Below are 23,212 nucleotides of genomic sequence, written 5' to 3'. Positions count from 1 at the left end.
GAGACTTTCCATAGCTAGGAAAAATTAATTTTCCACTGCCATATGGTGATAGTGTCAATGCCTAATAGTTTGGGATATATTCAGTGTTGATATTGAAACATACAGTCTCTCCTTATTATGTTATATAAAATTCTGTGCCCTCACATGAGATAAAGATCACAGTGGTATCCAAATGTGATGAATGCCAAAAGTAGAATTTTTTTTTCATACAAATCTATGAAACACTTGGGCTATTGGGGGCTACTGTGCTCTGCTGTGTCAAGCAATTTAGAAGCAAGTAACCACAGGAAATCTATTCTCAATGGTGGTGGAGACCATGTACAAATGATGCTGTTGATCTCTTACAAACATGAAAGATGTAGGCTGACTCCTGTTACCTCATTTTCAGAAGAGCATGCATAATGCTTTCAGAGAAAACTGCAAACCAATTTGGCTCCATTCCAACAAAAGGAAACACAGGAAAGGCAGTAAAGGCTTTTGTTTAGGGGAAAAAATGTATTAGTAGCCCCAAATAACAAAGTTAATTAAATCCTTTTTCTTTTACTGGAGGTGCTGTGGATCAGGAAATTCCCAAGCATCTTTTTTGGCTGAAATTTTTTTGAGAAACTGTACCTCATTACTAGATTAAAAGCCTGATCCTGCAAGGCCTTGACTGTATCAGACAGTCCCTGATGTCTCCCAAAAAAGGCCTAGTCCAGGGGTTGCCAACCTGTGGCTCCGGAGCCACATGCGGCTCTTCAGAAGTTAATATGCGGCTCCTTGCATAGGCGCTGACTCTGAGGCTGGAGCTACAGATGCTAACTTTCCAATGTGCTGTGAGGTGCTCACTGCTCAACCCTCTGCTCTGCCCCAGGTCCTGCCACCACTCCTCCCCTTCCCCCAAGGCCCTTGCCCCTTTCCCCGAGCATGCCATGCCCTCGTGCCTCACCACCAGAGCCTCCTGCGCACTGCAAAACAGCTGATTGTGGCAGGTGGGAGGCATGGGGACAAAGGAGGAAGCGCTGATTGGCGGGGCTGCCAGTGGGCAGGAGGTGCTGGGGGGGTAGCAGAGGGGGGGCTGCTGACATATTACTATGGCTCTTTGGCAATGTTCATTGGCAAGTTAAGGCTCTTTCTCAGGCTCAGATTGGCCACCTCTGGCCTAGTCCAATGCTCAGTGATATCAATTTAAAGACTCCTATTGACTTAGACACTGGACCAGCCCTTAATTATACACTATCTAATGAAACATCAGCTGCTCCAAATCCAGGTCTTATATTCAAAACAGATCTAGTGCTGCTCTATTAGAGTACACAGTTTAAATCGGGGATATGGAAGTGCACAGGAACTAAACAGAGGCTAATGAAGAAGGCTGAACAGTGAAGGCTAGAATATCAACCTCCAGATCCTTGACCCAGTACCCACTGAAGTAAATGAGAGACTTTCCATTGACTTAACTGGATTTTGGAATTGGATACGTTCAAAGAACACCAGGATCTTGAAAATCACATTTCCATGTGTAAATGCTGTATCTATTGTTGTTACAGTAATTCCTAAGGTCTTGTCTGCACTAGCTTTTCCCCTTAAAATTCCCCCCCAGAGCATCTGGTAGCAATAATAGAAGTGGTAACATAGAGATGATGCTGGTAGCCACTTGTATTTTTACTACAGTGTTGTCTAGACATGCTCATCTGGAGTACTGTGTCCAGTTTTGGGCCCCACACTACAAGAAGGATGTGGAAAAATTGGAAAGAGTCCAGCGGAGGGCAACAAAAATGATTAGGGGGCTGGAGCACATGACTTATGAGGAGAGGCTGAGGGAACTGGGATTGTTTAGTCTGCAAAAGAGAAGAATGAAGGGGGATTTGATAGCTGTTTTCAACCACCTGAAAGGGGGTTCCAAAGAGGATGGATCTAGATTGTTCTCAGTGGTACCTGATGACAGAACAAGGAGTAATGGTCTCAAGTTGCAGCGGGGGAGGTTTAGGTTGGATATTAGAAAAAACTTTTTCACTCAGAGAGTGGTGAAGTACTGGAATGGGTTACCTAGGGAGGTGATGGAATCTCCTTAGAGGTTTTTAAGGTCAGGCTTGAGAAAGCCCTGGCTGGGATGATTTAGTTGGGAATTGGTCCTGCTTTGAGCAGGGGTTGGACTAGATGACCTCCTGAGGTCCCTTCCAACCCTGATATTCTATGATTCACCTATCCAAAAGCATAAAATTTTGGCCATAGGATCCACATAGTTGCTGATTCCCTGTCCAAGATCCCCACCAGTATATCCAGGTTCCTTGCATGGGAAATCAGTGTAGAACTAGCTTCTGTGGAGAGAAACTAGTTTAGAACATTGAATGAATAAGATATCCCTGCACAACCTTTCCTGAATCCTACCTAATGATATAAATCATGTGCCATCTCTATGAATTTGCTGTCTTATGTTAATTGGAAAATATCTGCCCTACCCAGCCCATAGTCTTTCACACAATAAACAGTCATTATTAAACATTCTGGAGTGATGCTCCTTAACACATTGCTGTTCTAGGCGACCACCCTTGATCTATCTTTGAGGCAGAAGCAGCACTGACAAGCTCTATAATATATATATTTAATTTTAATTACAATTTATTTTTTATGGTTTGTTTCACCGTAAAAGGAGAATAGGAGTGAAAGAAACACAGAAAGGAAACCAACAGGACAATCTCCAGTTACATAAATCGATACGTAATTCTTGACAGGCCAATAATCGGAAGCAAACTGGTATCATCTGCTGGAATTATATGCCAATATAATCCCCTCCCCCATGTTGATCCAGCAGGACCAGAAGGTATGACAGGTTTGGTCACAGAGACCTCCTTGGGACTGTCATCTGGCATGCTGAAACTACCTCTGAGCCCGTTTTCCCTATCAGCTTGGGACTCCAGAACCCTGTCTTGTTGAGCCATACAAGCAAGCCTGAGGCAACACAGACCCAGGGTCTGAACCATGTCCCCAAAGTTGCAAGCTTTAACTGAAAACCACTCAGCAGGTACTCCTGTCTCCAGCACCCAGACACCCAGCTCCCAATGAGATCCAAACCCCAAATAAATCCATTTTACTCTGTATAAAACTTATAAAGGGTAAACTCATAAATTGTCCACCCTGTATAACACCGATAGAGAGATATGCACAGCTGTTTGCTCCCCCAGGTATTAATTACTTGCTCTGGGTTAATTCATAAGTAAAAAGTGATTTTACTAAGTATAAAAGGTAGGATTTAAGTAATAACAGACAGAATAAAGTAAATTACCAAGCAAAATAAAACAAAAACACGCATGTCTAAGCCTAATACAGTAGGAAACTAAATGCAGGTAAATCTCACCCTCAGAGATGTCCCAATAAGCTTCTTTCACAGACTAGTCCCCTTCCTCATCTGGGATCAGCAATCACTCACACCCCCGTAGTTACCGTCCTTTGTTCCAGTTTCTTTCAGGCATGTCTTTGAGGTGGAGAAGCCATCTTTTGAGCCAGCTGAAGACAAAAATGGAGTCTTCCAGGCAGGGCCAGTGCAAGGATGTTTCGCGCCCTAGGCGAAACTTCCACCTTGTGCCCTCCCCCACCCCCGCATCCACGCCCTGAGGCACCACCCCCCTTGTGGCAGCTCCCCCTCTCCGCCTTGAGGTGCCGCCCTTATGGCAGCTCCCCACCCTCCGCCCCAGCTCACCCCTGCTCCGTGCATGAGCATGCCGTGGCTGCTTCACTTCTCCCGCCTCGCAGGCTTGCGGCGCCTAAGCTGATTGGCGCCGCAAGCCTGGGAGACGGGAGAAGTGAAGCAGCCACAGCGTGCTCAGGGAGAAGGTAGGGCAGGGGTGAGCTGGGGCAGGGAGTTCCCCTGCATGCCGCCCCCCCCGACCTTACTTGCTGCAGGCGGCCCTCCCCGCACTCCCCTGCCCCAGCTCCCTCCGCCTAAATGCCGGCGGTGACCGGGGTGGCCGAAGGTCCGGCCACCGCGGTCGCTGCCGAAGAAAATTGCGCCCCCCAAATGCCAGGGCCCTAGGCTACCACCTAGGTCGCCTAAATGGTTGCACCGGCCCTTGTCATAAACAGATAGTTAAGGGTTAATGTCTCTTTTACCTGTAAAGGGTTAAGAAGCTCAGTAAACCTGGCTGACACCTGACCAGAGGAGCAATAGGGGGACAAGATACTTTCAAATCTTGGTGGAGGGAGTTCTTTGTTTGTGTTCTTTGTTTTGGGGGTTGTTCGTTCTCGGGACTGAGAGGGACCAGACGTCAATCCAGGCTCTCCAAATCTTTCTGAATCAGTCTCTCATGTTCAAACTTGTAAGTAGCACAGGCAAGGCGTGTTAGTCTTATTTTTGTTTTCTCAATCTGTAAATGTTTCTTTTTGCTGGAAGGATTTTTACCTCTGTTTGCTGTAACTTTGAACCTGAGGCTAGAGGGGGTTTCCTCTGGGCTATATGAATCTAAGTACCCTGTAAGCATTTTCCATCCTGATTTTTACCTTTTTTTTTTTTAATTAAAAGTTTTTTGTTTTTTTTAAAAACCTGATTGAGTTTTCTTTGTTTTAAGATCCAGGGAATTGGGTCTGAACTCACCAGGAGTTGGTGGGGGAAAGGAGGGGGGAATGGTTAATTTCTCCTTGTTTTAAGATCCAAGGGGTTTGGATCTGTGTTCCCCAGGGAAGGTTTTGGGGGGGACAGAAAGTGTGCCAGACACTGATTTCTGGCTGGTGGCAGAGTTACCAGATCTAAGCTAGGAATTAAGCTTAGAAGGGTCCATGCAGGTCCCCACATCTGTACTCTAAAGTTCAGAGTGGGGGAGGAAACCTTGACAGCCCTGCTTCCAGGGCCTTTTATATTCTCTCTCTTGTGGGCAGAAATCCCTTTGTTCTTCTGTGCAAAATCACAGCAACAAGATGGAGTTTGTAACCACCTGGGTAAGTCACATGTCCATGAATGATTCAGCTTTTTGCAGGCCAACGCCATTGTTTACATATTAGTTTGAATGTTCCCAGGAAAGCTCAGATGTGGATTGGCATCTCCCAAAGTCCACAGTTAGTTAAGTACTCCCCATTACTTGAATAGTCCCTTCACAATATGTTGGCCAAACCTCCCTTATGCGTTTCCTCCAGCAAACACTTTAAATACAAGCATAGAGCCAACATTCATAACTTCAGATATAAAAATGATACATGCCTACAAATGGTAGATCATAACCTTTTCAAAGATATGTTATATAGCATAAAGCATATTCCAGTTATGTTATATTTACACTTATAAGCATATTTCCATAAACATATAGAGTGCAATGTCACAGAAGGTCAAGCACAAAAGTAGAAAGGTACTAATTTACTTGGGAGTGGGGAGAATGGTATAGTCAGTAGCAATTGACTTTTTTGGAAAGAACTGAAGATTTGTTTTGTGCCAGTCCATGTGTGACATTATCTAATGTCCCTCACATGGATCCCAGTCCCCCACAGCAAGCAATAACAGGAAACCATATAGGATACATATGTTAATGACTTTCTCACTTGTCAGAAACATTACAGGTGGAGCTACACAAGCTTTGGCAGCTATGGGAACAAGTGGCTGCCAGGGCCGGAGAGGAAGAAAGCGAGGTTATGAGACTTGCAACCAACTGCACCACAACTGCATGACAGCACGTGTTCTCATTATTTCCACAACAGCTGCAGCAAGAAGCACTTTAATTTGCAAGAGCTGGAAGTACTGTGATTGACTCTGCAAACCAGCTGATAGCAATGCTTAATTTGTAATTGTGCCAGAGCTCAACTCCCCCTGCCTTCATAACTGATGCAGCAAGCCCAGAGATGCTAGGGCTATAAACTGCCAAGTCTATAGGTGCCAGAGCTCAGCCCTAGTACATATTAAGCTCTGGGTGATGACAGAAAACTACACCAGCCTTGTTTCAAAGAACCTCATGACTTGCATGCCCATCTCACCTAATGGGGTGGGGTTTTTTTTTTTGGAGGAGAAGGGGAGCTGACTCAGGATTTCCTTACGTATGGGGTTGGCATTACTCCGGCCATGCTACAGAGACAGGCCGCAGCAACGCCTGTCATCGGGTAGCCACGAACGCCAACGTTTTCAATTGCCTGAAGCCAGGCACCAACATAATTAGCCACACTCAGGCAGCCAGCCAGCCCGCCCCCGGCGCCTGTGGGCAAGGGGCTGAGCCGCTCCTCAGGAGACTACCCCCCTTGCAAACCTCAGCCCAGGCCAGTTATTTTGGATGCCTGACCGCCACCCTGGAAAGTCCGGGCCTGCCGTGACTCTCCCTAACGAGCAGCCCGCGGAGCAGGGCGCGCGGCTGCCCTGAACCGCCACTGACTGACTGATTGGGCGCGCGCGGCGGGCCCCTCAGTCTGAAGGCCATAGATCGCCGCGCGCGTGCCCACAAGGAGGAGGCAATAATAGTCGCCAGGGGCGCGCTCTCGACCGCCCCTTGGCCTCCGGCTCTCGGTCCCTCGCGCGCGCCCGCTCCGCTGTCGGAATGTTGGCCGTCCTCTCGAACCTCAGCGCGCCTGCGCGACTCCCCCCCTCCCCCCGCTCGCTCACTCCTTCCCCCTCCCACCTCTCGGAGCGCCGGTGGTGGAGCGAAGCCGGGACGGGCCCGGGCAGCCGGGCTGAGGCACGCAGAGTTCTGCGACTGGTGAGCGAGGGGAAGGAGAACGTCTCGCGTCCCGGGCTGTGCCTGGGCTGCCCCCTGTGTGCGGACGGGAGGGGGCGGTAGCTCGCCGCTGTTGGGGTGGGGGGGGAAGCTCTTCCCTTTTGGGTCCGCCGGTGCCAGTAAAGGGGTGGAGGAAAGGGGAGGGAGCTGCTTTCTTTCGGGTCCGCAGGCCTTGAGCCTCGCCCTGCCCTGGGTGGGCGTCTGGAGCCTGTGACAGGTCCCCGTGACCTCGGGTGGTTTATCCTGGCAGGGGGCGGCACCAGCTGTGACCTGCCGACATTACTGCTGCCTCGGTGTTTAACCCCCCCCCAGCCGCCGGTGCTCTGGGAGCCGCCGGCTGCGCCTCCCCCGCCCTGAAGGGAAGAGGAGGAGACGTGAGGTGTGTTTGTTTTGGTACGGGTGTTGCTGTGTCGTCCTGCTCCGTGTCCAGGTATTTTGTGTCCGGTGCGTGCGTGCGTGTGCTTCCCTGTACTCCAGTGGTCCTTGGGTTAGTGCAGCGTTGGGAGGAGGGAGGTGTTGTGAAGCTGGGGTGTAATGTTAAAGTTACTCGACTCTTGAGTTGGGAAGGGGGAAGTTAGGTGGAAGGGTTCCTCTCCTCCTCTTGTAGGAAAAATGAAGTCACTTCCCAAGCCTGCATCTGTCTGTGTGTCTGAGGAGCACAAACACTTAATTGACACACAGCAAAACCCTTCATTCCCACATGGAGATACTTTAAAAACTCCTTAAAACTTAATCCCAAATGAGGGAGACCTTCTCTGAAGGAGTGAGACTTGGCAGGTCTGCTCTACTGTATGTTTTTAAAGTGTGCCAGTTACTTTAATCTTACTGTCAAGGGTTCAAGGATGGTCTTTTTGTATTTGATTTTCTTGTATGTTAATTACATCTCATATATCACTTTTCTTAGCAAGGGATTCTGAATGTGTTTCTGTTTTGAGCTATAGAAAAGATACAAAGTACCAGCTGCTTAAAAAAAATAAAAGCAATAACCAGAAAAAACCCTTCTGTTTAAAAGAAGCCTCTCTAGAAACATTTCTCATGTTTTCATTATCAAGCTTTAGCCAGCCTCATGATGATATTGATGACACGATGCCAAATCCGACTTTGGTAAAGGGCAGCCTACCCTACCTCCTTCACAAACTACCTACCTGTTAGGATTGAAAGCTACAAATTCTGTTCTCCGCAAACCCATGTTACCCCACTGAAGTGTTCACTTGTCTTAAGCAAACTCCCAAGTTTCGCATGTCAATGCGCTGGCCTCATTTTGTTTAGAGGGCTGAATTTAACTTTAAATTTTGGTTCATGTGCTAAGGTGTACATTTAGGGCCACATACTACCATGTCTGCACTGAAACTTCCAATGACGTCAATGAGAGGCTTGCATAAAGATCAAAGATATAGTGTGCTTTTTATTTTGCTACCAAACTTCTACTTACCATCACTATTAGTTCCTTATTTTTGCTTTCAGCATCACTGAGTGGGAAAATGTACTTGCATTTACGGTCACCTGTAGTTCTGCCCCTTGTTCCTCTCCTTCCCTATACTATTGCTCCAACTTTCCTGTCGTTATGCATCTGTCTTTCTTCCCTCTGCATTTCGTTCCCTGCAGCAATTCCCATTTCCTCTCTTTGTGCTTCACTTTCACCCTTCCCACCATTGCATCTCCTAAATTAGTGAATGTTGACGTATAAAGTGTTATCACTAGGCTTTATATTGTTAAGATGCTAATGAGATTAATAGGGCAGGGGAATTCTCAGTCATTGTTTCAGCCTGTCTGCAGATTCAGGAAGAGAAGAGTACATCAGCTACTCATAGTTCATGATTGAAAGGTTATCTTTGCAACGGGTAGGGCAAGAACCTTTGTTTTTACTGAAAACTCAGATTTTGCAGAATTTGAATATTCTGTGTGGGCCACATAAATACACAAAGTGGAACAGATCAGCCCTTGATCTGGTGGTTTGATGTTTGTTAGACAACTTAAACATAACAGTCTTATGTAATTGACATTTGGAACATGTTAATTCCATTGACTACCCAAACAGCATTAGTTTCCTTTCCTTTCTGGTAGTGGTATAATTCAACCTGTGCTTCACTGGCATTTGTTTAGTAACACATCACTTGTGAATCTCTGTATTTCACTTTTTTTATTCCCTTTTTTGCCTGTTTAGGTCTTTATTCTTGAAATATATAGAATAATAGAATATCAGGGTTGGAAGGGACCTCAGGAGGTCATCTAGTCTAAGCCCTTGCACAAAGCAGGACCATTCCCCAACTAAATCATCCTAGCCAGGGCTTCATCAAGCCTGACCTTAAAAACCTCTAATGAAAGAGATTCCACCACTTCACTAGGTAAACCATCCCAGTTCCACGCGCAGGGCCAGGTAGGCAGGCAGAGCTTCAGAGTCTCAATGCGTGGATGAGACGATGGTGTAGAGAGGAGGGGTTTACATTCATTAGGAACTGGGGAAACCTTTGGGATGGGGGGAGCCTATACAGGAGAGATGGGCTCCACCTAAACCAAAGTGGAACCAGACTGCTGGCACTAAACATTAAAAAGGTTGTAGAGCAGTTTTTAAACTAGGAGATGGGGGAAAGCCGACTGCTGCAGAGGAGCATGTGGATCGGACACAGACTTCTCTTAGGAGAGAGTCTGATAATAGAGAATCTCCAGGTTATAGTCAGGAGCAGAGGACGGAAGAGGATAATGTAAGGGCCAGATCAGATGATAAACAGTCACATAAAAAAGAATCTTGCACATCAGAAAAGGGCAGACAAATAAACAGGGACAAGTTTTTTAAAGTGCTTGTACACAAATGCTAGAAGTCTAAATAATAAGATGGGTGAACTAGAGTGCCTTGTGATAAAGGAGGATATTGATATAATAGGCATCACAGAAACCTGGTGGACTGAGAGCAATCAATGGTACACAGTCATTCCGGGGTACAAAATATATCGGAAGGACAGAATAGGTCGTGCAGGGGGAGGGGTGGCACTATATGTGAAAGAAAATGTAGATTCAAATGAAGTAAAAATCTTAAGTGAATCCACATGTTCCATAGAATCTCTATGGATAGAAATGTCATGCTCTAATAAAAATATAACATTAGGGATCTATTATCAACCACCTGACCAGGACAGTAATAGTGATGATGAAATTCTAAGGGAAATTAGAGAGGCCATCAACATTAAGAACCCAATAATAGTGGGGGATTTCAGTTATCCCCATATTGACTGGGAACATTTCACTTCAGGACGAAATGCAGAGATAAAATTTCTTGATACTTTAAATGACTGCTTCATGGAGCAGCTGGTACGGGAACCCACAAGGGGAGAGCGAACTCTAGATTTAATCCTGAGTGGAGCGCAGGAGCTGGTCCAAGAGGTAACTATAGCAGGACCGCTTGCAAATAGTGACCATAATATAATAATATTTAACATCCCTGTGGTGGGAAGAACACCTCAGCAGCCCAGCACTGTGGCATTTAATTTCAAAAGGGGGAACTATACAAAATGAGGGGGTTAGTTAAACAAAAGTTAAAAGGTACAGTGACTAAAGTGAAATCCCTGCAAGCTGCATGGGCGCTTTTTAAAGACACCATAATAGAGGCCCAACTTCAATGTATACCCCAAATTATGAAACACAGTAAAAGAACTAAAAGAGAGTCACCGTGGCTTAACAACCATGTAAAAGAAGCAGTGAGAGATAAAAAGACTTCCTTTAAAAAGTGGAAGTCAAATCCTAGTGAGGCAAATAGAAAGGAGCACAAACACTGCCAACTTAAGTGCAAGAGTGTAATAAGAAAAGCCAAAGAGGAGTTTGAAGAACGGCTAGCCCAAAACTCCAAAGGTAATAACAAAATGTTTTTTAAGTACATCAGAAGCAGGAAACTTGCTAAACAACCAGGGGCCCCTTGACGATCGAAATACAAAAGGAGCACTTAAAGACGATAAAGTCATTGCGGAGAAACTAAATGGATTCTTTGCTTCAGTCTTCTCGGCTGAGGATGTTAGTTGATTCCCAAACCTGAGCTGGCTTCTGTAGGTGACAAATCTGAGGAACTGTCACAGATTGAAGTGTCACTAGAGGAGGTTTTGGAATTAATTGATAAACTCAACATTAACAAGTCACCGGGACCAGATGGCATTGACCCAAGAGTTCTGAAAGAACTCAAATGTGAAGTTACGGAACTATTAACTAAGGTTTGTAACCTGTCCTTTAAATCGGCTTCGGTACCCAATGACTGGAAGTTAGCTAATGTAATGCCAATATTTAAAAAGGGCTCTAGAGGTGATGCCGGCAATTACAGACCGGTAAGTCTAACGTCGGTACCGGGCAAATTAGTCGAAACAATAGTTAAGAATAAAATTGTCAGACACATAGAAAAACATAAACTGTTGAGCAATAGTCAACATGGTTTCTGTAAAGGGAAATAGTGTCTTTGAAGGGGTCAACAAACATGTGGACAAGGGGGATCCAGTGGACATAGTGTACTTAGATTTCCAGAAAGCCTTTGACAAGGTCCCTCACCAAAGGCTCTTATGTAAATTAAGCTGTCATGGGATAAAAGGGAAGGTCCTTTCATGGATTGAGAACTGGTTAAAAGATAGGGAACAAAGGGTAGGAATTAATGGTAAATTCTCAGAATGGAGAGGGGTAACTAGTGGTGTTCCCCAAGGGTCAGTCCTAGGACCAATCCTATTCAATTTATTCATAAATGATCTGGAGAAAGGGGTAAACAGTGAGGTGGCAAAGTTTGCAGATGATACTAAACTGCTCAGGATAGTTAAGACCAAAGCAGACTGTGAAGAACTTCAAAAAGATCTCACAAAACTAAGTGATTGGGCAACAAAATGGCAAATGAAATTTAATGTGGATAAATGTAAAGTAATGCACATTGGAAAAAATAACCCCAACTATACATACAATATGATGGGGGCTAATTTAGCTACAACGAGTCAGGAAAAAGATCTTGGAGTCATCGTGGACAGTTCTCTGAAGATGTCCACGCAGTGTGCAGAGGCGGTCAAAAAAGCAAACAGGATGTTAGGAATCATTAAAAAGGGGATAGAGAATAAGACTGAGAATATATTATTGTCCTTATATAAATCCATGGTATGCCACATCTCTCATACTGTATACAGATGTGGTCTCCTCACCTCAAAAAAGATATACTGGCACTAGAAAAGGTTCAGAAAAGGGCAACTAAAATGATTAGGGGTTTGGAGAGGGTCCCATATGAGGAAAGATTAAAGAGGCTAGGACTCTTCAGCTTGGAAAAGAGGAGACTAAGGGGGGATATGATAGAGGTATATAAAATCATGAGTGATGTTGAGAAAGTGGATAAGGAAAAGTTATTTACTTATTCCCATAATACAAGAACTAGGGGTCATCAAATGAAATTAATAGGCAGCAGGTTTAAAACAAAAGGAAGTTCTTCACGCAGCGCACAGTCAACTTGTGGAACTTCTTACCTGAGGAGGTTGTGAAGGCTAGGACTATAACAGCGTTTAAAAAGAACTGGATAAATTCATGGTGGTTAAGTCCATGAATGGCTATTAGCCAGGATGGGTAAGGAATGGAGTCCCTAGCCTCTGTTTGTCAGAGGATGGAGATGGATGGCAGGAGAGTGATCACTTGATCATTGCCTGTTAGGTTCACTCCCTCTGGGGCACCTGGCATTGGCCACTGGCGGTAGACAGATACTGGGCTAGATGGACCTTTGGTCTGACCTGATACGGCCGTTCTTATGTTCTTAGGCTTTGGCTACACTTGCACTTCAAAGCGCTGCCGTGGCAGCGCTTTGAAGCGCTAAGTGTAGTCAAAGCGCCAGCGCTGGGAGAGAGCTCTCCCAGCGCTATCTGTACTCCACCTCCCTGTGGGGAATAACGTACAGCGCTGGGAGCCGCGCTCCCAGCGCTGGGGCTTTGACCACACTGGCGCTTTGCAGCGCCGCAATTTGCAGCGCTGGAGAGGGTGTGTTTTCACACCCTGCTGCAGCGTTGCAAATTTGCAAGTGTAGCCAAGGTGATGTATCAATTGTTTCTGTAAGGAAGACGTTCTAAAACGGCTACCACTCTGAAACCTTCTTCTGTTGTCACACAAGCACATACAACAGGATCATTGTGGATATAGCTCCACCCATCAAAACTCAGGTTAACAATTTTACCCTCTAGACCCTTTGCACACTGCTCAATTTCTCTTTCATACACTTTATCCAGCAAAAGGAAGATCTGCCTATTTCAGCTATTTATTTTTTATCACAACTGCATCTAAGGAAGACAGTCCTTAAAGAAGTATGAAATAAAAAGTTTACCAACCTGAAGATCCTGCATGTTCAGAGATGTTCCTGTCATAATCTTCAAAGCAGCTTCCTCCTGAGAAGGAACACTTCTCATGATGTTGTTTCATTGAGGCAACCAGGCCTTGCATTTCTTTTCTGCACTGTTTGCATTATGCACACATGCCTGTCTTACCCACAGGTAGAGGAACTTCGTTAAAATATTCCCAAATTGGGTCTCTTTTATGGCCTGCTGCCATTATAGTTTTCCCTTCTAGTGAGAGAATGGTATGGTAGATCTCAAATCAATGAAGGCTAGACTCAGAAAGACCTGAAGACTTCTGGAATATGCTTCTCAAACAGTTGAGCTTTTATTTCTGCTGCCTATCCCTCCCTTCTCACATTTATCTCCAGACTTTTCTTCTCCTTGTCCAGATCTATTCTGCCCCCAACAATCTTCTATTCATTGAACTTTTTGAAACTTTGCACTTTTAGAGAGAGGTAAGGGATTGACTCTGTGTACACAAATTTGCAGAGGGACAATAGGCTTGATGGCAGTTATTTCTCACCTCTTCTATATTTATTTATTGAGTTAAAACATTTTTGCTGTTGACAAGCATGTTATTTCTGTAGACACACGTCCACAGTTTGAGAACTGCAAAACTAAGCATCTCTGATGGTATGTTCTAGACTGAGCACTGAGTCCTATTGGGTAGATAGAAAGATTAACCTAAATAATCTATACAGAAGCTCCTGGAACTCCATAAGATTGGGTCCCTAATCCATGAAGTGTTAGAACTCATTTAAAAACTTAAGACAATATATCCATGTATTGTTTATACTATATAATTAGAATTTATCTCATCATGGAATAGGGATGATATCTTTGAGCTATAATGTATCGTAATTAAAGCATTTTATCAAAAATATCCATCCTGACAACATATAGGGCTTGGCTACTCTTGGGAGTTACAGTGCATTAAAGGAGCCCCGGGCACACTATTTCACTACCTGTCCACACTTGCAAGGCACGTAGAGCGCTCTGACTCCACGGGTAGAACGCTCCTGGTACTCCACCTCGGTGAGTAGAATAATGTTTGATTCACCCTCGCTGGAGCGGCCCAGCATCAGTGTAACAAGGTGTTGCATTACTGTGCTCTGATCAGCCTCCGGAAACGACCCATAATCCCCTTAAGTCAAGTAGCCACTCTTGTCATTGTTTTGGATATACCTTTTGAAAGTTCCATTTGACAGCCGGCATGCTTATCTGCTCAGAGACAAAGCAACCATTACTGAGGAATGCTGTGTGTGTATGTGTGTGTGTGTGTGTGAGAGAGAGAGAGAGGCTGGGGGTGGGGTGTGGGAGAGGGAGGGCTGCTGCTGTCTGGACTTAAAATACAGCATGCTCACATGCTCTGTCCCCCAAAAACCCAATCTCTCTTCCCCCACATACACACAACACACTCCCTGTCACATTCCACCCTCCCTCCCCCATTTGAAAAGCACGTTGCAGCCACTTGCATGCTGGGATAGCTAGCACAATGCACTGCTCTTTGGTCGTTGCAAGAGCTGCTAATGTGGCCATGCCAGTGCTCTGTCAGCTGTCATTGTGGACAGACTACAGCGGTTTCCCTACTGTGCTCTACGAAGGCTGGTTTAACTCAAAGCGCTCTACATCTGCAAGTGTAGCCATGCCCATAGCTTTGAAAAATTCTCCTCTTTCAGGGTAAGTAACTTTTCTGATATGGAGTAAAATATTTCTTTACCGCAGAGTGGGCAAATAAATTTGGTCCTGGGGCTGGTAAACTTTCATGCCACTTCTTTAATAGTAATTGTGTCTTGTATTGCAAAATGGATTTTGAGATACCTTGCATATGAAGGTGCGACACAACCAAAAATCTCAAGGAATAAATGGGCCTGTAATTTAGGATGTGACCTAGTTCTACCAAAATACAGTAATAGATGTTTCTGAAATACTCCATTTGGCTTGTTTTTTAGTATCTGTGTGTTAAACTTTTTAATATGCACATGTACAAGCTCCTTGGATGAATTTAGTATTTTGAGTAGGGCTGTCGATTAATCTCAGTTTTAATTCCACTGTTAAGAGACTACCAATTGAAATTTATTAAATATTTTGGATGTTTTTCTACGTTTTAGTATATATCTTGTATTCTGTGTTGTATCTGAATTCAAAGTGTATATTTTGATTACAAATATTTGCACTGTAAAATGATAAACAGAAGACATAGTATTTTTCAGTTCACTTCATACAAGTACCGTAGTGCAATCTTTGTCCTGAAAGTGGAACTTACACATGTAGATTTTTGTTTTGTTTTGTTACATAACTGTACTCAAAAACAAAACAGTGTAAAACTTCAGTGGCTACAAGTCCACTGTCCTACTTCTTGTTCAGCCAATCGCTTAGACAAACAAGTTTGTTTACATTTACAGGAGGTAATGCTGCCTGCTTCTTACTTACAATGTCACCAGAAAGTGAGAACAGGCATTTGCATGGCACTTTCGTAGCCAGCATTGCAAGGTATTTATGTGCCAGATATGCTAAACATTCGTATGCCCCTTCATACTTCAGCCACCATTCCAAAGGACATGCTTCCATGCTGTTAATGCTCGTTTTAAAAAAAAAAAAAGCGTTAATTAAATTTGTATGTCCCCTGCTTTGTTTTACCCGGATTTTGCCATATATTTCATGTTACGGAAGTCTCGGATGATGACTCAGCACGTTGTTTGTTTTAAGAATACTTTCACTCAGATTTGACACAATGCAAAGAAGGTACCAATGTGAGATTTGTAAAGATCACTACAGCACTGGACCCAAGATTTAAGAATCTGAAGTGCCTTCCCAAATCTGAGAGGAACGAGGTAGAGGGCGTGTTTTCTGAAGTGTTAAAAGAGAAATGCTCCGATGCGGAAACTACAGAACCCGAACCACCAAAAAAGAAAATCAACCTTCTGATGATAGCATTTGACTCAGATAATGAAAATGAACATGGGTTGTCCCACACTACTTTGGATTGTTATCGAGCATGGACACATGTCCCCTGGAATGGTGGATGAAGCATGCGCATCTGGCACGTAAATATTTTGTGACGCCAGCAACAACAGTGCCATGAAAATGCCTGTTCTCACTTTCAGGTGACATTGTAAACAAGAAGCGGACAACATTATTTCCTACAAATGTAAACAAACTTGTTTGAGCAATTGGCTGAACAAGAATTAGGACTTAGTGGACTTGCAAGCTCTAAAATTTTACATTGTTTTGTTTTTGAGTGCAGTATTTTTGTACATAACTGTATATTTGTAAGTTCAACTTTCATGATAGAGATTACATTACAGTACTTGTATTAGGTGAATTGAAAAATACTATTTCTTGTCTTTTTACAGTGCAAATACTTGTGATCAAAAATAAATATAAATACACTTTGTATTCTGTGTTGTAATTTAAATCAATATATTTGAAAATGTAGAAAACATCCAAAATATGTAAATAAATGCTATTCTATTGTTTAACAGTATGATTAATCACACATTTAATTTTTTTAGTCACTTGACAGCCCCACTTTTGAGTCATGTTAACACAGATTTCACATTTGTGGGGAAACTCATATTTATCATCTTAAATGGATAGTCCAGGTAAAATTCCAGGAAACCTGTTTTCTCTAGGATAAATACATATTGTCTCTGTAAGTATAATGGAAGTTACATGTATATAGAGTAGATCAGGCCTGCACAACATACGGCCCGCGGGCTGCATGCGGCCCGCGGAGCCTCACTGTGCGGCCCGCGAGGGGATTCTAAATCCCCCGCACACGGCGCTCTGCGGGCACCCCAGAGCCCTTTGAATCCCGGCCGCGTCCGGGAAGCAAAGAGCTCTGGGCTGCCGGCAACCGCGGGGAGCCCAGAGCCCTTTAAATCTCAGCTGCGGCTGGGAGTCAGAGGGCTCTGGGCTGCCCGCAGCCGCGGGGAGCGCAGAGCCCTTTAAATCTCAGCCGCAGCCGGGAATCAAAAGGCTCTGGGTTGCCCGCAGCTGCGGGGAGCCCTGAGCTCTTTAAATCGCGGCTGGGAGTCAGAGGGCTCTGGGTTGCCCGCAGTCGCGGGGAGCGAAGAGCCCTTTAAATCTCAGCCGGGGCCAGGAGTCAGAAGGCTCTGGGCTGCCCGCAGCGGAGGGGAGCCCAGAGCCCTTTAAATCCCAGCCGTGGGGAGTCAGAGGGCTCTGGGCTGCCAGCAGAGATTCCCAGCCGCGGCTGGGATTTAAAGGGCTCAGGGCTCCCCGCGGCTGCGGGCAGCCCAGAGCCGTTTGAATCCCGGCATGCGGCCGCTGTTTGCCCCCTCCCCGGACCCCTGCCCCAACTGCCCCCCAGGATCCCCACCCCCTATCTAAACGCCGCAGCTCCTTGTCCCCCAATTGCCCCCTCCCAAGACCCCTGCCCCAACTGCCCCTTGGGACCTCAGCCCCTATCTAAGCCTCCCTTTTCCTTGTCCCCAACTGCCCCCTCCTGAGATCCCCCCAACTTTCCCCCGGGACCCCACCCCCTACCTGTCCCCTGATAAACCCCTGGGACTCCCATGCCTATCCTACTGCTGCCTGTCCCCTGACTGCCCCCCTGAACCTCTGCCCCATCCAACCACCCCTGCTCCCTGTCCCTTGACTGCCCCCTGGAACCCCCTACCCCTTCTCCAACCCCCAGCCCCCTTACCGTGCCACTCAGACCAGCATGTCTGGCTCCATGCAGCTCCAGACAGTTGCTGCCATGCTCCCCTGCGGAGCCCACAGCCCCCCCCCCCCCAGCACCCGCCTTCCAGATTTGAACACCTCAAAATTCAGGAGTGCTCAAGCTCAGTTTGGGCAGCTGTTACTTCATTTCTCCCAAATCAAATATACTGATCCACTGTAACTTGCTGTAGAAAAAGCAGGATAAAAATCGAGCAAGAAATGCTTATTAGCACTGGAATTGCTATTTTCAACAGCCATTGCCTTTTTGTTTGTTTAAAAGGAAGACAGTGATATTACATTGGCAAATTCCCCATAGAAAGAAAGAGAGTGGAACAAAAGAATAATAAAGGCACCTCAACTTTTCCTCATTTATGGAGGACAGTCTTATAATATGCATCCAGATATCTTCCAATCACACAAGCTGAAAATTGTTCCACTTTACTGCAGCTCTGTAACCATATGGGAACCAATCCTGTCTGTGTTTTGTGCACATCCAAAATTCCTGCTGAATGACCTGCCCTGGGAGTGTTACCAGTGACCCAGGGCTGGGGAGGCAGGAGGTGTGTGTGTGGGGGAGGCACTGGTGGCGGGGGGGGGGGGGAAGCTCAGGGCTGGGGCAGCAGCAGGGTGGGGGGAGGGCACTGGTGGGGAGGAAAGGGGGAAGCCCAGCGCTGGGGTGGCAGGGGGTGTGGGTCAGTGGGGGGAGAGCCCAGGATTGGGGCAGCAGGGGGGTATATGGGGGAGCCCAGGGCTGGGACGGGGGGCAGCCAAATTTTTTTTTGCTTGGGGCAGCAAAAAACCTAGAGCCGGCCCTGCCGGGTTCCCCCAGCCGCCGGAGCCCCGAGCCCTTTAATTTGACCCTGAGGGCTCCCAGCCACCTCTTCAGCTGGGAGCCCCTGGTTGATTTAAAATAAAGTATCACCTCCCCACCCCCAACCTTCCTTTTTGGCCCCCAGCTGTTTTGGTGGGGTGGCGCTGGGGAAGGAGGGTTTGTTTCTGCAGGGCTGGACGGTCCTGGGGCGGGGTGTTTCTGCGGGGCCGGGAGGTTTCGGCCCTCGACTGTTTTCTTTGGAGTAATGTGGCCCTCGCCGCTTTACGAGTTGTGCAGGCCTGGAGTAGATAAATGAACTGGTTTGTATTCTTAATTGGATGTATGCAGTACCCAACAAAACACATTGTCAAAGTAAATTTTTCAGCTGCTGTTCTTTGTTACCAGTGAGTGCTGCTGTTTGAAAATAGTATATACAGTGAACTTTCTTGGATAGTAAAATCTGAAGAGGAGCGCTACACTTGTATGTGGGCAACTATACTTAAGGTAAAACAAGTTAACTTTTACCAAATCTGAAAACAACATTAACAGGTTGCTCTTTTGGGAAAGTTAGGCCCTCTGGCAGAAATCTAGCTTTATATGAGCCAGCCAACCAAACCTTCCAGGAGAAAGTCCAGTTTTAGAGTTTTTGTTTTGGGGAGATGAAAAACAAAATAGATAAGTTATACAAAAGTTAACCTTCACCCAGGTGGTTGTACTCCAAGCAGGAACTGAAACTGCTTTACTTATCATACCTGAGTCAGAAATAAGTTCTAACCTTTCCCTCTTGCCCGTGATGATTGCACACTTCCACGAGGTAATTGGTTTTCACCTTTGTTCAGCCACATTCCTGCATATTTGGGTCGCCTTCCAATTAGGACCTATTTACCTAATTGACCCTGTCATATTTTCACCTGGCGGGGTCTATTTGCATTCCAGGCCATTAAGACCAAAAGTGAATAGAGCTTTCAATTTTATATGGATAGGCATTTGACCCCTCCAGGGCTACAATCCATCAGGGGATCTATTTTCCAGTGATTCCATTCTCTCTGATTTAACTCAAATCATAAAGAACAATTTGAATTCATTACAGATCCACTGTATTAGACAATATAGACTCCTTTAGGCTTATTCAAACTAGTTTTTTGTAGGAAATTTCCCACCATTTGCTACAACCAGTACAGCTTTGTTGGGGGCAACAGTGGTGGATGTGCTAGTGTCAGAGGCAGGTGTCTTGACTATTGTGTCATCTAGACCTGCTCTAAGCAGAGGGTTAATTGATGCAATAGTGAAAATGCCTGTGCCCTGTGTACACTAGTGTATGACTTTTTGATTTGAGTGTGAATGGGGGTCAACTTTCTGGATTTGCTGAGGTGACAGATTTCAGTTTTAAAATCTAGCAAACAACATTTGCCATCTTTATAAATGTTAGTCAATATTGGAATGGCATTTAATTGGGTTTACTCCTTATTGAGTCCAAGGAGTCTTAGCTTATTAACATTAGAACTAGATTCTTTCCAAGTCTACTTTTACCTGCCTGGGACACTATTCCTCAGATCAGAATACTTGGTTATTCTTAACTAATCAACAGTTAATTCATCAGAACCACATAAGCAACCAATCACAATCCATAGATCAAGTGTAGATACAACAAATGTTCTAGGCACACATGGAATACAATATCAAATTCAGTTTTGTAAGCAATTAGTATAGACCAGTGTTGGGGGCCCAGCAAACTACCTAAGATCTCTTATTATACTTACATATCAGTTACCAGACTGTTAGTACCCCTAATTCATTTTCATGTTTCCAGTAGTTCTCCAAGAAATAAGGATGCCCTTGTCTTAAAGCACTTTTAGGAATATTGTCCTTCTATTTCAGTTCAGTATGGGGGGGGGGGAGGGAGGGAGTAATTGAAAGTATCAAGCAATTGCTTAAAGGTATTGTTTGAGGTTCTCTCAGGCTGATTTGCTTGGACTTACAAAGGAGAACATGCATATACTATTACTTAGTTAAAATTCAAAATATATGAGGTTACTTGATGTCTTGCTAGAAAGAGGGTAGACTAGCAGTACCTAAACATTTTTCCTTGTATGACCCCATTTTCAGATGTATAGTTTCCCACAACCCCAGATAGCATAAATGGCACCCTCTCTGCAGTGTGACTGTACCTGCAAGGTCATGCTGCATGGAGGATGCCATTTTGCTTTCTAAAATGGTATCCTCCATACAGTGTGCCCTTGCACATACATGGTGTTTGCGAGGTCACGCTGCATGGAGGGCACTGTTGTTTAGAGAAATATAGCATCCTCCATGTGGCGTGGCCTCATGTGTGAGGTCATGCTGTGCAGAGGATACCATTTTGTAAAATCAGGGAATTGAGAGCTTCATTAGTGGGAGATAGGTGTCAGTTACCTCCTGCCTGAAGGGAACACCTCGAAGGAATGTCATCTTCTGAGCATAATTTTGAGTATGGATACAGAACTCCTTAAATGTTATCCATACATATCTTTTGCAGTTATTATGAAAAATGGGCTACTGACTTTTGGTTGAGATCTCAGATGGCAGCTTTTGGTGAACTCTGATACAGATACCTGACCCAGGGGTTCCCTGTTGTGCACCCCTCGTTGTCTGCCATTTGGCATCAAGAGCTCCCAGGATCACAGCATGGTGGCGCAGATTTAGGGAGGTTGAGCCCCCTCTAGTCTTACTACCCACTGCCTTTGCTCCTTAGACCTCTCCCAAGGCAACTGATCAACAGGTGATTAGGGGAAGAGTGTGGCCTTGGGAGGGGGAGGTCCCTCCAGACTTAAGGTCTGTTAGAATTATTATCAATAATTAAAATTAATAATAGTGATATGGGAAACTACCAAATACTAATTTAACGATGAATTTCTTTATTAAATCCAAAGGCCAAATTTATATATTGCTCTAAAAATGCCTAAAAAGCCTCAATCATATGCAATTTACTACATCCAAACATTACAAAAAATATTTATAAGCATATGATCAAGATTCTTATAAGCGGGCTAACCCAGAGGTGCTTAGACCCATATTGGTTGGTTCCAATGTGGTCAGGCAGGTATTAGCAATGAACCCTTTAAGAGCTGCCAGTTTTTTTTACCCTTTAATAAACTAGTGATGTCATTGCCAATTACTGACTTTAGCTAAAAAACAATCTGAGACAGTTCCATCTTATTTTGTCTTAATCCAGATAAAATGTACAACCTACTTTCTTCCCATGGCCTTTCCTCCCCCCCCCCCCGACAGTTTTTCTGTTGCACCTGGGTTCACATAGGCTTTAACACTGGTATGTGGGGTGGGAAGGACCATGTTGGCTTATTTGAAAACAGATTCTCTTTGTTTTATTTAAAACCATCTGCATCTTCCTCATTGGGCCAGAGGCCTTCTTTTTAGAAACTTCCTTTAATCTCATTAGTTATTCTTTGAACAATGCATCCTCCCTACTTCATTCCTTCTGGCCTTATAACTCATTATTTTCAAGGCCTTCCTTCTGCTTCCTAATTAGGGCCTTTCTTTACAACACATTTTTCTTAACCAAATTTAAGATAACTCTAATTCTTTAATTTCATATTTATCCTACACGGTCCTCATTGCCTTGACGGCATACCAATAAATCTCCATCAAGGCACTGTACTTTATCCAATATCGAGCTTGGTACCAATCCCGGTACCCAGCAAACAGAGGATGCATTTTGTCCAGTGCCTGACCCTTCCAGTACAGAGACAGGGGAAAAGACAGCTTCACTCTGCTCCCTGCTCTGATTCCAGCCACAGCTCCGCTCTGCCCCCAGCCTAGCTTTGCCCTCTTTCCTTCTCTACCCCATCCCCAGTTCTGTTCCCAGCTCTGCCTTCAGCCTAAACTCTGCTGAGGAAGCCTTGGCTGTGCAGTAATAAAAGGGGAGGATGAACAGATTCTATTACTGGTAACGGGGGGCGGCGGCGACAAGTTTGGGCACCACTCCTGTAGTCTTTCAAAGGAGACCTTAAACTGAGGTTAGATTTGCTTAGTGTGGAGAGCGAAGATCCTATGGAGTTTTTGTGAGAGTAGATCCTTCTCTAATTCCTTGCCCAAATTATCACCTCTGCTGACTATGTAGTGTGATTATTATTTGCCCAGCAACTGTTCTCTCTCTTCAGAGGTGGATGCATTTCAGTGGTGGTTGCAGTGACTCCTGTTCATATAAGAAGAACAGAGCTGTGCTATTGTAAAATATTACTATTCTATTCTCAGACAAGTTTCTCACATGGTCTCATGTTGTTAGAAATAGCCTGCAGAGATGGTAGCTGGTGGGAACATTCAATATACTTAACTGTGAGCTTGTTTCAGTGGTTAAATTAACACATCACCACTGTTTGTACTATTTTCTGGAGTAGTAGTAGTAGTAGTTGCTTTCCACTCTGGAATACAATCCATCACTCTAAACCAGGGGTCGGCAACCTATGGCATGTGTGCCAAAGAGGGCACGCAAGCTGATTTTTAATGGCACGCTGCTGCCTGCCGGAGTCCATTAAAAATCCTGCCCAGCCCAGCCTGGCCCACTCTTCTCTGCCCTCCGCTCTCCCCCTCTGCGGGGGCAAGGGGCAGAAGCTTGGTCCTGTCGGCTCCCCTACCTCTTCCTGTAGTGTGCTGGGTTCTTGCCCCTCCTCCGCCTCTCCATCCCTCCTTCCCTGCCGGCTGATCAGCTGATGGCCCTTGCGAGGGAGGGGGTCGGGAAG

At 45.1% G+C, this 23,212-nt stretch overlaps 1 protein-coding gene across 5 annotated transcripts in view; it reads left to right on the top strand.

The window, feature by feature from the left end:
- The first annotated feature begins 6,516 nt into the window (after positions 1-6,516).
- Positions 6,517-23,212, top strand: part of RABGAP1L (RAB GTPase activating protein 1 like) — a 541,073-nt gene continuing 524,377 nt past the window's right edge. For 2 of the 5 annotated variants that reach the window (XM_045026100.1, XR_006581398.1), the window contains exon 1: positions 6,517-6,641. The gene's annotated coding sequence lies outside the window, so the exon portion shown is untranslated. The remainder of the gene's footprint in view (positions 6,642-23,212) is intronic. The other 3 variants (XM_045026098.1, XR_006581397.1, XM_045026099.1) reach the window with 2 other exon arrangements.

The sequence above is a fragment of the Mauremys mutica genome, chromosome 8 (assembly GCF_020497125.1).
Source record: "Mauremys mutica isolate MM-2020 ecotype Southern chromosome 8, ASM2049712v1, whole genome shotgun sequence".
Taxonomy (NCBI): Eukaryota; Metazoa; Chordata; order Testudines; family Geoemydidae; genus Mauremys; species Mauremys mutica.
The sequence above is the reverse complement of the archived record's forward strand: the minus strand, read 5'-3'. Positions and strand labels throughout refer to the sequence as shown.